Raw genomic sequence first — 13,183 nt, 5'->3', positions numbered from 1 at the left:
TTTTAAGAATGAGAAGAGAACCTTTGGGAAGTGAACACATATTAATGATTTATAACAAAGTACTATAATTTCTAAAATCACAAAAACTGTCATTAAGATATAAAGTGATATTATTAGACTACTTGAGTAATTGACTATTAAGCTTTTGTCTACAACTTTTCTTTAATGGTAGATAAACATGTACCACATGCTGCCACATTTCTTTTCTTTTTTTTTTTGACAATTCTATTTTTTATTCAGTTTTTAGTTTTTTTATTAACTACAGTTTATTCATTTTATATCCCAGCTGTAGCCCCCCTTCGTCATTCCCTCCCAATGCTACCCTCCCTCCCTCTTCTCCTCCTATGTACTCCTCCCCTTCTATCTGACTCTAGCCTGTAAGGTCTCTTCAGGACTGGCTGCATTTTCTTCCTCTGTGGCCTTGTTCTTATTCCTAACCAATATTATGTGAAGACCACAATAACAATGTATGTGAAAGGTATATAAAACAAAAATTTCCACTGAGCCATCTCCACCAATAAGCATGTAGTCTACTTCTTTGAGAATTTACTGAATATAAGAAAAGCAAGTGTAAAGGTTATATACATTTCTGCCTCTACCCTTCAACCAATGGTAATTCAAGCTGAATGACTGTATAATAAGGAAGCTTTTTTCCTTCATCTATTATCTTTATTCTGGATTCCTTTACTAAAATTTTATTATTTTATTCTTCATTTTCTTATACTTTGAGTTATTAAAAAACCCAGGGCTTCAGGAGTCAGGAAGTTCAAAGATGACATAGAAATATGTTGAGATTATCATGGTGTTAAAATATGACCCAAATCAAAAAGCCACATACACATAACACAGGGGATTTTTTTTTAAGAACTGGAAGTCTGAGGTAATGTGGAAATAGAGGAAAAGATTCCAAGTGAGGGGTGATAAGAGAAAACACTGAAGTGAAATGGATGGGTTAGAGGAGGGATGAGTTAGAGGAGAGATCTGAAAGCTTATTGGAGAAGGTATGATGTCTGACTTTTTGAAATTAGGTTCTGAAAAATGCAGCAATGGCAAAAAATTGTATATAAAATAGTTTCTGTGATATAATTCTGGGAAATAATTTAGAGAATTTGCCTTTTATACATGAAAAAATACAATTATCTAGAAACAATGCTGAATTTGAAATCTTATTGTGAGAGCAGTAGATACATATATATTCCTAAAGATATTTTCAGAAAGTCTGTATTCTCATTTCTGTAATATGCAGCACTATCATAGCTGGTTACAAAATGTAGAGTAGCACAAAGTTAATTGTGAACTTCTCAAATAAGACTCTTATATTAATGGTTGTAAGCCTATCCTTTAATGGCTGAGCCATCTCTCCAGCCCTTGGTTATCTCCATGAATGGTCCTGGGCTGTACATGTACTCAGTGGTTGGCTCTTTGAACACCTCCCCCTGAAAGGGGAGCAACCTTACCAGGCCACAGAGGAAGACAATGCAGACAGTCCTGATGAGACCTGGTAAGCTAGGGTCAGATGGAAGGGGAGGAGGTCTTGTCTTATCAGTGGATTTGGAGAGGGGCATGGGAGGAGTAGAAGGAGGGAGGGTGAGATTGGGAGGAGATAAGGGAAGGAGCTACAGCTGGGATACAAAGTGAATAAACTGTAATAAATAAATAAATAAATAAATAAATAAATTAAAAAAGATGCAGCCACTTCTGATGAGAACTGATAGACTAAGATCAGAAAGAAGGAGAGGAGAACCTCCCCTATCAGTGGACTTGGGGAGGGGCATGCATGCAGAAAGAAAGGGAGGGTGGGACCGGGAGGGGAGAAAGGAGGGACTTATAGGGGGATACAAAATGAATAAAGTGTAATTAATAAAAGTTAAATAAAAAAATTTTAAAAAAGCTGAAAAAAAAAAAAAAAAAGATAAGACTCACAGGACCACATTCCTCACCATATGAAAAGTTTTAAGAAGGAATTTAAGATAATGTGATTTGGTTTAAAGTAGATCAGAGGAGTAAGATATTGTAAGAAAAATAATTGACTAACAAAGATTTAAAACTATCTGTCTCTAAGCTAAAATGTACAGCTAAACTTCATTGAAAATCCACTATTTTCACTCAGATTGAAGAAGGCTCGATTTTGACCTCTTCTCTTTTAACTTATGTTACTGGAATAGATTCTTACAGTTAACAATTTCAAATGATTTATTTATATGAAATGATAATATAAAACATTAATAAAAATGGCAATTAAGTAGATTAATTCTATTCTTCAAATTTATTAAGGCCATAAATTCATTTAAATTGACTATATAAAATATGGTATTTCCTTCAGTAACTTCTGTACATACCCTTTTTAGAGATTCATATCATCCAAATACTCAGGAGTAAGTTATGTAGGCTTTTGTGTTCCACTGACTTCAATCTCATTACTGTTTCACAGTTTATTAAGAGTCACCATTCTACTTCAGGAACAGCAAACAGAGGAAGCAACATTGTGTTCTTACCTTACATACTCCTATTTGCAGGATACTTATAAGGCATGAACTATAATGTTGCATGCACTACATTATTGGAATAAAAGCAGGCCCTAGATTCTAGTAATGCCACTTGAAAATTTTTATACATAGTGAAATTAAATGAAGTAGTCAAACTTTCCAAAATTCATAAAAGTAACATTTTAACTTATCAGATCTCCTGAGACTTTGGGTAGCAGCTTAATCAAACTTTTTATTTACTTATTTCATGTTCCACTCCAAAAAAAAAAAAAAAAAAAAAAAAAAAAAAAAAGATAACCATAGCAGACATGAGAGGCTAACTTATAAAAAGTACACTGTCTGGAACAAAATATTTATTTTGGAGGCTCATAGACTTGTCAATATTACAGCCTATTGCAACCACCCCTGGTAACTCTCCAGAACTTAAAGGTAAGAGTATATTACTGAAGACTTTGCATAACTGGCTTATAGAACATGGTGAGACAGAGCTGGTATAGCCCTAATATTCCAGTTTTTATAGGCCTGGCATTTCTCTCTCTATTGGCCAGCTTTCATCATCCTCAAAGCTGATTTTCAAGCTAACAGAGGAGGAAAGTAATCACCCATCATAACAAGGTCGTAGAAAGACAAGCCTGGCAGTACATGACCACTGATGTAAAAATGTCACTGGCAGAAGTGGAACAATCAAGCACATTCTGGTTGAACTTAAGTCTAGTTCCACAAGTTGAAATCCAAGTTGAAATCGGTCTTGCCACCGATTCTGGGCCAAGAACCAATGGCTAGACTTGTCATTCTCCCTAGGTGAGAAACAAATATTATTGCATTTTTTTAATACTATTGTCGTGGTAGTAAACTGACTCCTAATGATAGGTAAATGCATTTCTCAGCTCACATATGTAAAACTTTCATTGGCAGTCAATAGTGACTAAAACAGAAACTCACAACTGTCAGAGTTACAGAAAATATGTGTACATAAAAGTACACATTGGTCAGGACATCATGTACTAAACCAATGAAAGGAGAAATAAAGCCATTGATTATTTCAGTTGAGCTAAAACTGTACAGTCAATATGGAAAGGAGTACAGAAGTTGTGAGTAGACTGTGTGGATGACCACGTTAAAATTTATGAATTTCTGTTGTTTGGACAGTATTTGGGGAAGTTGTTGAAGCAAAAATCATGTGTGTGCACGTGGGAAGTTGTTGATGAAAAAGTGAGCATGTGTGTGTGTTTGTGGGCGTGGGGGGCCTGTATGTTTAAAGCAAATGCAAATGATCATAAAATTTGTAAAATAGTCAAGGTTATAAATATTAAAGAATTGTACTTTAAATGTTATTTTATTCAGAAGTATTATCAAAAATAAATAAAGATATGATATAGGTGGAATGAATATAGCTGTCAATGAAATACTTGACAAACCAAAAACAAAAAAAAAGAAAGAAATTCTCTTATGGATTAAACAAATATTCATTATGATAGATTTCTATCATTAAACAGTACATGCTTATTTACAAAGTAACAAACAATATTTTGATGAGATGATGCGATGCTAAAGTGAGTTTAGAAGGTAAACTTCTATTCTGAATGTCATTTTTTTTTCTGAGATAAATTGTAGATAAATATTTTAATGATATCCATTTATGTTTAAATATTGTAATGGATATGCATTGAAATTCATAAAATTAAGTTATATATACATTAAACTACTTCAATAAGAAAGTAAAACTATAATTAAATTTATATAATGACAGATATTGAATAGAATTAACACTTTTAGATTCAGTCTTTAGACACAGATATTTTCTGCAGCACATTTAAAACCTATTTTCAATAATGTCACTTAAAGTTGTTTATTGGCTAAAATAATATAGCTACTTGATAGTATACACCTTAGAATATACATCTGATATAGGGGATACAAGACTGTGCATTTTACTTTTTTTTTTTTTTTTTTTGGTATTATTTATTTACTTACTTTACATCCCAAGGGTGCCCCTCCCCTCTCTTTCTCAGAGGAAAAAAAATATTAAAGAGAGCAAGTAATATTGAAAAAAGAAAAAAATGTTAAATTTCCTCAGTGCTTGTATTTCCCATGATGCTCCCACTTTACTTTTCTACTCAGATAAATCCCGATTCGCATTTTCTGATTAGGAAAATGTTCCATGAGATTTCCCTGCAGAGAATGATTTTACTTAGAAGAAAAGTCCCAGGTTGGTGTGAAGAACTACAAGGAGAGCAGGTTCTCCCTGGAAAATCAGATCTGATTCCTGGGTAGGAAAAGGTCACCCAGAAACACACTAGGAAAGGGAACATAAATACTCCTAAAATATTTACAGTTTTGTCTTCATTTTGAGCTCAACTATGGACATTTATTTAAGTGGAGAAAATATGAAATTTTATTTTCATCTTTAAGATTTAAAAATAAAGCCACATTTCAAATTGAAGATTTTCTTATCTTCAACAATTACATTTAAAAACACTCAAATCATATTAAGGAATTCAAGTTTATTAATTGAAATCATTGTGATTATGCATTTTAAAGTAACATTAACTTTTCTTTTTAATTTTACTGCTTTAATCCACGAATATAATTAATAATTTTGTTACTCGTGGGACCTGATGCCTTGATCTGGATAATGAATCATTTATAAGGAATGAGCCCCAGGGAAGTAAATTAAATTATTCCTTTACTCTATGCAGAAAACGGCTTAGATATTTTAGATTGGAAAATATTTCTAGTGGGTCATATCAACTCCTGTGGGTATATTAGCCTCCAGCTACACTTGAGTGAATGTAAGACTTTTTAATTGGAATAAGAAAACAAATTATAATTTTTAAATTTTCAAAATAAAATGGATACCAAGTGTTTCGACAACATCAAGAATATCTTGTATGCATATATTATATGTAACCCATTTACATGAAAATGTCATATACAACAGAAAGCATTACCTCATATTTTCTGATAAAGATAGGTACAATGTTATGGGATGGGAGATCTGTAAAGGATAGCATTTCCTTGTGCAGAGGGCCAAGGTGCAAGTGTTATTGAATAAGTCATGCTAATACACTCTGCAACTCCTTACCAACCCAGCCTTTCTTCGGGTTAAAAGTTCTAGTTTCAGCAGCTAACCTAATACTAACTCTAAAGGAAATAGTTGTAAAGAAAAATGGTAGTGGAAAGAAACAGAATTTTACATAGTTGCTGTTATAATAATGTTAGTCAAATTTTAAAAATGTGAAGAATAATTGTGACAAATGAGGGTTTCAACACACACACACACATATATAGATACATATATATATGTATCTATATATGTATCTATCTATATCTATATCTATCTATATCTATATCTATATCTATATATATATATATATTTAATCGGAAAACAGGAAAATTGGCAAGCATTCCTAACCAGAGAATATGATGTCTAATAAATTATAATTAGAAAGAGTTTTCCTAGAAAATCTTGGAGGCCTGCTATTCTTATATCAAATAAACTGGAACATTTTCTTCTGATCTGAAACTGTGACCTTTTGGTTAGAAAATAAATTTTGTGATGAAAATATGCCCATTTTTTCTAAAAATCATTATAAACATGCATTTAATTTTAAGTACCTGTCATCCATTTCCTGTGTGTGTATTCAAGCTTGTTTTAAGATAAGTATAAGGGGCGAGGAAGTTGCTCCCAATATAAGCCAGAGGAGCAGAGAAAAGATCCCTAGCACCAGTATTAACAGACAGATAAGGAGAGTACCTGCAGTCCCTGCACACGATGGCCAAAGACAGGAGGTTCTCTAGAACGTTCAGCCATTCACTCTAAATTGTTGAATTACAGCATTAATGACAGACTTCAGCCTAAAAGATAATGTACAAATTTGAAAGAGGAAGACACTAGGCATGAAACGCTAGTCACCAATGCATATTACTCATTACTTACAAGCTCCAGCCACACTCGTTCTGCAAACTCACATGAACATAAACATTACATATATCCATATACATAAAATGAGGATAAACATCAGGATGTATAAATACAGAGATACAATAGCTAACCGGAAAAAGAAAAAAAATAGGAGCCAGGTATTATATTAGCAACAGGTGGGTAAGTTCTGAAGTGAGTTTGAAATAACAGTGGTAACATGCTTCTAAGGCTCACAAGGTCATTACTTGAGCCAGAACATTCCTTAAATTTCATTGTCATTGGAGTAATTCTAGGATCACCTATTGACACCCGTGCAGAAAGTATGGCTTCTTGTAAACAGCTTTTAGTGTGTCTAGAAGGGCTACCTTGCCAGGCAGGCAATGGTGAAAAGCTCACATGTTTTAATATGAAAACAGTTTTTAAATGTGCATTTAGGATCACTTCAAGAAAATATCGGGAGGGGAGAAGGGAGGGGCTTATGGGGGATACAAAATGAATAAAGTGTAATTAATAAAAAATAAAAAAGTTAAAAAAGAAAATATCAAATTTAATTCCCATTAGTATTTCAACACTCAATGAGGATGAATGTATTATATTAACCTTAATCTATGATTTTTTTCTCAAACCTAGTTATAGCCTTTTCTTTTTTTTTTTTTAATTTTACTTTTCTTTTTAGTTACATTTTGTTAACTCTGTGTTCCAGCTGTATCCCGCTCCCTCATTCCCTCCCCAACCCCACATTCCCTCCCTGGTCTCTTCCCTGCCCCTTTCCATGTCCACTGATAGGGGAGGACCTCGTCCCCTTTCATTTGACTCTGTTTTATCAGGTATCTTCAGGGCTGACTGCAAAGTCCTCCTCTGTGGCCTAACAGGACTGCTCCTCCCCTGGGGGGAAGGGAGGTCAAAGAGCCTGCCCTTGAGATCCTGTTAGAAATATTCCTTGTTCCCCTTACTTTGGAAAATTACTTGGTTACTGAGCTACCACGGGCCACATCCGAACAGAAGTTCTGGGTTATGTCCATAGATGGTCCTTGGTTGAGTGTCAGTCTCAGAAAAGACCCTGTGCCCGGATATATTTGGTCCTTGTAGAGCTCCTATCCTTTCCATATCATACTAACTCCCCTTCTTTCATATGATTCCCTGCACTCTGCCGAGGGTTTGTTTATGAGTCTTACTGTTTTAACCTTTTCTAATGCAGCCTTCTTCCAACTTATTTTTGACATATTGCTGCAATAAGCTTCAATGATGCTTTTAAATTCTCGAAAAAGTCAATAGTTTTTTATTCTCTTCAGAATTTTATTCTTTAGATATTCAAAATATAATAAAATTCATAAATAACAGAAAATGTAGCACATTTACAAACAATCACATCCTCTTTAGAACTGCTTCTTTTCTCTGCACAAGTATCTACTACTAATAATGTTTTGTTTACTATTCTTTCAATTTTATTTTAAGTCATTTCCAAACAAAATGGATGGAACTATGCAAGTATTTGGAGCTCTTAGTTTTATTCTTGTATAAAACAGAGTACATTTCATCAAAAAATGCCATGATGTTTTTAAAGCACCAAGAAAATGAATACTCAAATACAAATACAAAACACAATTTAAAATAGTAACTACAAACTAACATTATAGTACGATGCCATATATAAAAATATATTATTTTGAATTTCATAGCGAAACTTTTTTAACTCTTTAGTTCATAAAGAGTTTGTTACTTACCTGAGATTTTTGGTTGCTAGCTCATTTTTTTTTTAATTTATGATTTTAATTTCCTTCACTTTCTATAACTCAGTTTTCTCCATGCCATCTATTTACATGGACTTTTAAGAAAACTGAATTCATTTTTTATACTGTACACTTAAGCAAGTAACTTGTGTGTTTAGAAAATCCAGTATGGAGAGAAATCTCACTATGCTTTGCATAAAATATTTAAACCTGCAATTTACTTCCTCCATTAGAATTTGTATGTTCAACATAGGTATTCATTTGTATGTATATTTTATATATGAAAAAAGAGAAAATAAAATACTTAAATGTATTCCTGAGGTATTTATATGCAATAACATATAAGGAGGATAAATGAAAAATGTATTAGATGTGTGGTAGACTATAGGTTGAATACACAGAAAACATTGCAGACATAATAAATTTGTGTACATCACAGAGTTAAATATTAAAACTTTAAAAGAATTATGCAGGGGCTGGAGAAATGTCTCAGATGTTAAGAACACTATTTGCTCTTCCAGAGGTCCTGAGTTCAGTTCCCAGCAACCACATGTGGCTCATAACCATCTATAATAAGATTTGGTGCCCTCTCCTGTCATGCAGATGTACATGCAAATACAGCACTCATATGTAAAATGAAGAAATAAATCCTTAAACAATTATGCAGTTTTGTATTTGTGTGTGTATTTGACAATATAAAGTATAACTCCAGCCCCTGTAAAGTTGGGTTGATGATACATCAGAACTGGAAGTTTTAGTATTCAGAACACACATGGAAAAAAAAACAAAAACTAAAAATTGGCTTTTCAGAGCAAATATTCCTTGAACAGGATGCTTATTTGATTTCTTCACATTACAAATGTAATACCATCTATTACTTGAAAATCAATGGTATAATATAGCACCCACTTGGCATACTATAATATAAAAGTTTATGCCATAGAATATTATAAGTCATTTCCACTCTGCCTCCAAAAACTAAAATTTCTTTTCCTAAGCTCTCAGCTTTCTTAAGTCATATTCTTTCTCCCTTTCCATTTCTCATCATATATTGTAAGAAGGTAGGTTCAAAATTTTGTAAGTGTAAAGCTTCTAATATTTTCTGAAGATTCTATGCCTTATTTTTATTTTGATTAATCTTATAATATTACAGAGTATTTTAATGAAAATAAATGAATAATGCCTATAACCTGACATAAACCAATAATCCAAAGCCTTTCTCAGTGTTGATTTTCAATGTGTAAATCTTTTGCTACCTTAAATCAGTTGGGTACATTACAATAGCAATCTGTTTGTGCTTGCACAGAGACTGTGTTATTCTTGATTCATAAATATCTTATTGATTCTCTCTCCAGAAAACATTCACTTTAAACCTGTTCTATACTGCAAAAAATCTTATCATATTTTCCTTAAGACTTATCTGGTGAGGTTTCAAATTTCCATTATTCATGGGAAAATTTTTCTTTTTTTTTTCTTTTTCTCTTTCATTGCATTTTTTGCTTTTTATTTTATCTTTTTTTCTTGAAAGTAGAGTAGGAAAATACGCTGATAGTGAAAAGAGGAGTCATAAATGCCTGTGAATGATCAAATGTCAATGATGGTATCACAAAGTTTATTTACAATCGTGATCAGCTGAGTGAAAAGTTGTTAAAATAAACACATTCTGTTTGAAAGAACTAATACTTTGATCACAAAGCTGAAACGACGGCTTAAATCTATCTGTTATATTTCCTATATGCACAGGAAATCAAGATCAGATAAATGATTAGAGTTTATTTAAAATAATATAATTTTATTTAAATATCATTATAATTCATAAATAATGTAAAGAAAGGCAAGGCCTCTTTGTAATCAGGCTAAGTAAATATTTTAAAACTCATTTTACATGAAATGATGATTACTGAATCATGGAGTAAAGCTGATTATTTCCTGGGTTCCACTGATGAAATCTCATCTGTCACATAGATAGTTCCTGTCATAACATTTTGTTGACGTGTGTTTTATTGCACATTTCTTTACGAAGAGAGTCCTAGCCATTTAATGCTTAACCAAAATTTTTTTTTGGGTTTATTTTCAGAGTTCATTGTTTCTCATGTTGAGCAATTCTGTGCTGTGTATCTCTTTCTTTCTCTCTGTCTGTCTGACTCTCTTGCTTTCTGTGTGTGTGTATCTGTGTCTGTCTGTCTGTGCATGTGCTGTAAGAGCATATGGAGGCTGTCAGGCAATCTTGTCTTCGTCTATTGCTCTTCAACAAACCTGGAACTTTAAAACTTTAAAATATGATTAGGTAGGCTGTTCAGTCAAGAGCTTCAGATATCCAATCAGACAGTCATCTTTTCAAGAGGCAGAGAATTTTGAAGTTGAATTAAGTATATTTTGCAAATAATATTGCCAGTAGGAATTCAATGTGGTGGTTTGAATGAGAATGGCCTGAATGGACTAATGAATTTGAATAATTGGTCCCCAGTTTGTGGAACTTGTCGTGAAGGATTAGGAAAATATGGTCAGAGATGTGTTATTCAAATATTCCAAAATCACACGTAATTCTTAGTTAACTCTCTCTGTCTCTTAGTTCTTCCATGATGCAGTTCTTAGAACCAAAATCACATTGTCAGGATTGGTGACAAGTACATCCAAACACTGAGGCATTTTTATTGCACAGATGAATTCCTTACAGCATATATGAATGTCCACAAGAAGGTTTAAATATACTGAAAAAGAAAGGTACCTTGCATAGTGACAGGTGTTATAAAATCTCCTGCAGAGTAGGAGTATTGTTTATCATCAACCAGTTAGAATACTATACTACAGAACAGTCCCAGCTAATTGTCCATTATGAGACTTGGAGATAGATTTGGGCACGGCCTCTATGTTAGTTTGCTGGGCCTGGTGAACTTAAGCAATGGAAATGTCTTGTCCTGTAGTCTTGGTCTTTTGAATTCTGATGTTAGTCTGTCAGTACATTTTAAGTCTTGTAACAGTCAAAAGATATGAATTCATTCTTCTCCTCTATAAGGGCTTCCACTTCTGTTTGTTTGTTTGTTTGTTTGTTTCAACATTGTCTGCAGTCTATCTCCTTGTTTCATGTGTGTGTGTGTATGTGTGTGTGTCAGCTTAAAGTAGTTTTGTTACAATGGCTGATCCACATAGTTAATCATAACCACAGCAAATGTTGGCTCTAAATATTTGAAAGCGTATAGGTATTTATGATTAGTTACAAGCACTGGCAGTTTTAATAAAAATGTCATAGAAATTAAAATAAAAAAAAATAATGGCCCCCAAAATTTACTATCCATATAAGAAAGAGTAGTCTGTATATTGATGCATTAATGTGCGTAAACAAAAACCTTCTTTGTACGTGAGCATAAGTAAAGGCCAGTGCCACCACTCTGACACTTTTTAAGGTAAATGGAAAATAACAGATGTTCACACCATTGTATTTCCTGATTATCAGAAATATAAACTTCATCTACAGAAACTGTTTCTGCTGCTGCTCTTGGTGGTGTTAAATAGAAATGTAAAAGACAGTAAATCATGTGACATGGAAATCTAGGGAATAACCAAAGGAAAGAATGAATAGTGGAGACAATAGTGCGGACACTGTAGGTGGTTATTGTGAAAGAGAGGTTGAGCAGTTTCTATATGCCACACAGTCACGAAATGGGCAGCTGGCTGTGTTTGAGAACCCATCTCTTTGCAACTTTGAAACACAAAGTCAGGCAGAAACTAATGGGACCCCTATGTAAAGCATTGTCCTTGACAACACTAGATCAGCTAGACTCCTGTCCTCAGGATTGGACCTCATGTTGGAATTTTATTTAGTTTGTGCAAAATAAAATTCATCTACTTAGAGAACTAGGAAGCATTGATTTCGCTTTATCACCTACAATCCACTCAGGATTCATGACATTTCTTTTATTCTTACCCACGATGAAATGTAAAATCTCCATAAAGGAAAAATAAAGGAAAACTAGCACAAAAATTAAAATGCTTAAAAACATAATTTTTAACAGCACTATTTCCATTCTAAGGGATCTCTAAAGTATACTGAAATTTTATAAAGCCACCAAGAATAGAAATGCAAGAGTTAAAGTGAGGAGGCTGTCATGAAGCAACTAAATTAGCAAGAGCTTAAAATAACATCCTTTAATACCTTTTGTTCCAAGTCACAAAAGCGGCAGTATAGGTATGGAAAGTGAATAACATTCAATTTTATTCATCTACTTTTTTCAAACATTAAAATTTATTGTCCAAATTAAGCTTCTATAAAAAAATCTGTAGATATAATTTGTTCAAGAGATTTAGCCAGTTAGTTCTCCAAATCACTAGGAAAAACTTTCTTAGAAGTAAAAATGCTGACTAATGTCTCAGCTATGCCTGTCTCTTACAGACTAAATACAGCTACCTAATTTGTGGAAGTAAGCAATGCTTATAGATGGTAATTATTATCATATTGATTTTGTGTTTGTTTCTACTTCAATAAAGTGCCATATTCATTGGAATGTGTCAGATTTGTTAAGCAGCCAGTAAAATTGTGATTATTTCACTATTACTGAGTCCTAGCACAAAATAAAGAAATTTTACAGGTATCTTTTGTTTATTTCAATGAAATACTAAGTGTATACTATTTGTACAAATTAAAAGGTACCACTGATGAATATATCATCTTTTACTGAGGTTTATTGCCATTTTTCCATAAATACTTCTTTTTTTCCTGAAAATATATTTTTTTTGCATAGATTATATCCTTAATATATTTTTTTCCTCCGTCTACTTTTCCTAGGTCTTCCCCTCCTCCTCTCCCATGCAGATCTACTCCTTTCTAACTTTTATTAAAAAAAAACAAACATGCTTCAATTAGATATTATTAAAATATTACATAGCAAAATGTATTATAATATAATATAGTATAATAATATATATAATATGATAAATATAATATGATAGGATATAACATGATATAATACAATATAATATAATATACATGATATAATAAATATAATATAATATAATATAATATAATATAATATAATATAATATAA

This window comes from Psammomys obesus, unplaced genomic scaffold (genome assembly GCF_907164565.1).
Source record: "Psammomys obesus unplaced genomic scaffold, mPsaObe1.curated_primary_1811, whole genome shotgun sequence".
NCBI classification, from domain to species: Eukaryota; Metazoa; Chordata; class Mammalia; order Rodentia; family Muridae; genus Psammomys; species Psammomys obesus.
The sequence above is the reverse complement of the archived record's forward strand: the minus strand, read 5'-3'. Positions refer to the sequence as shown.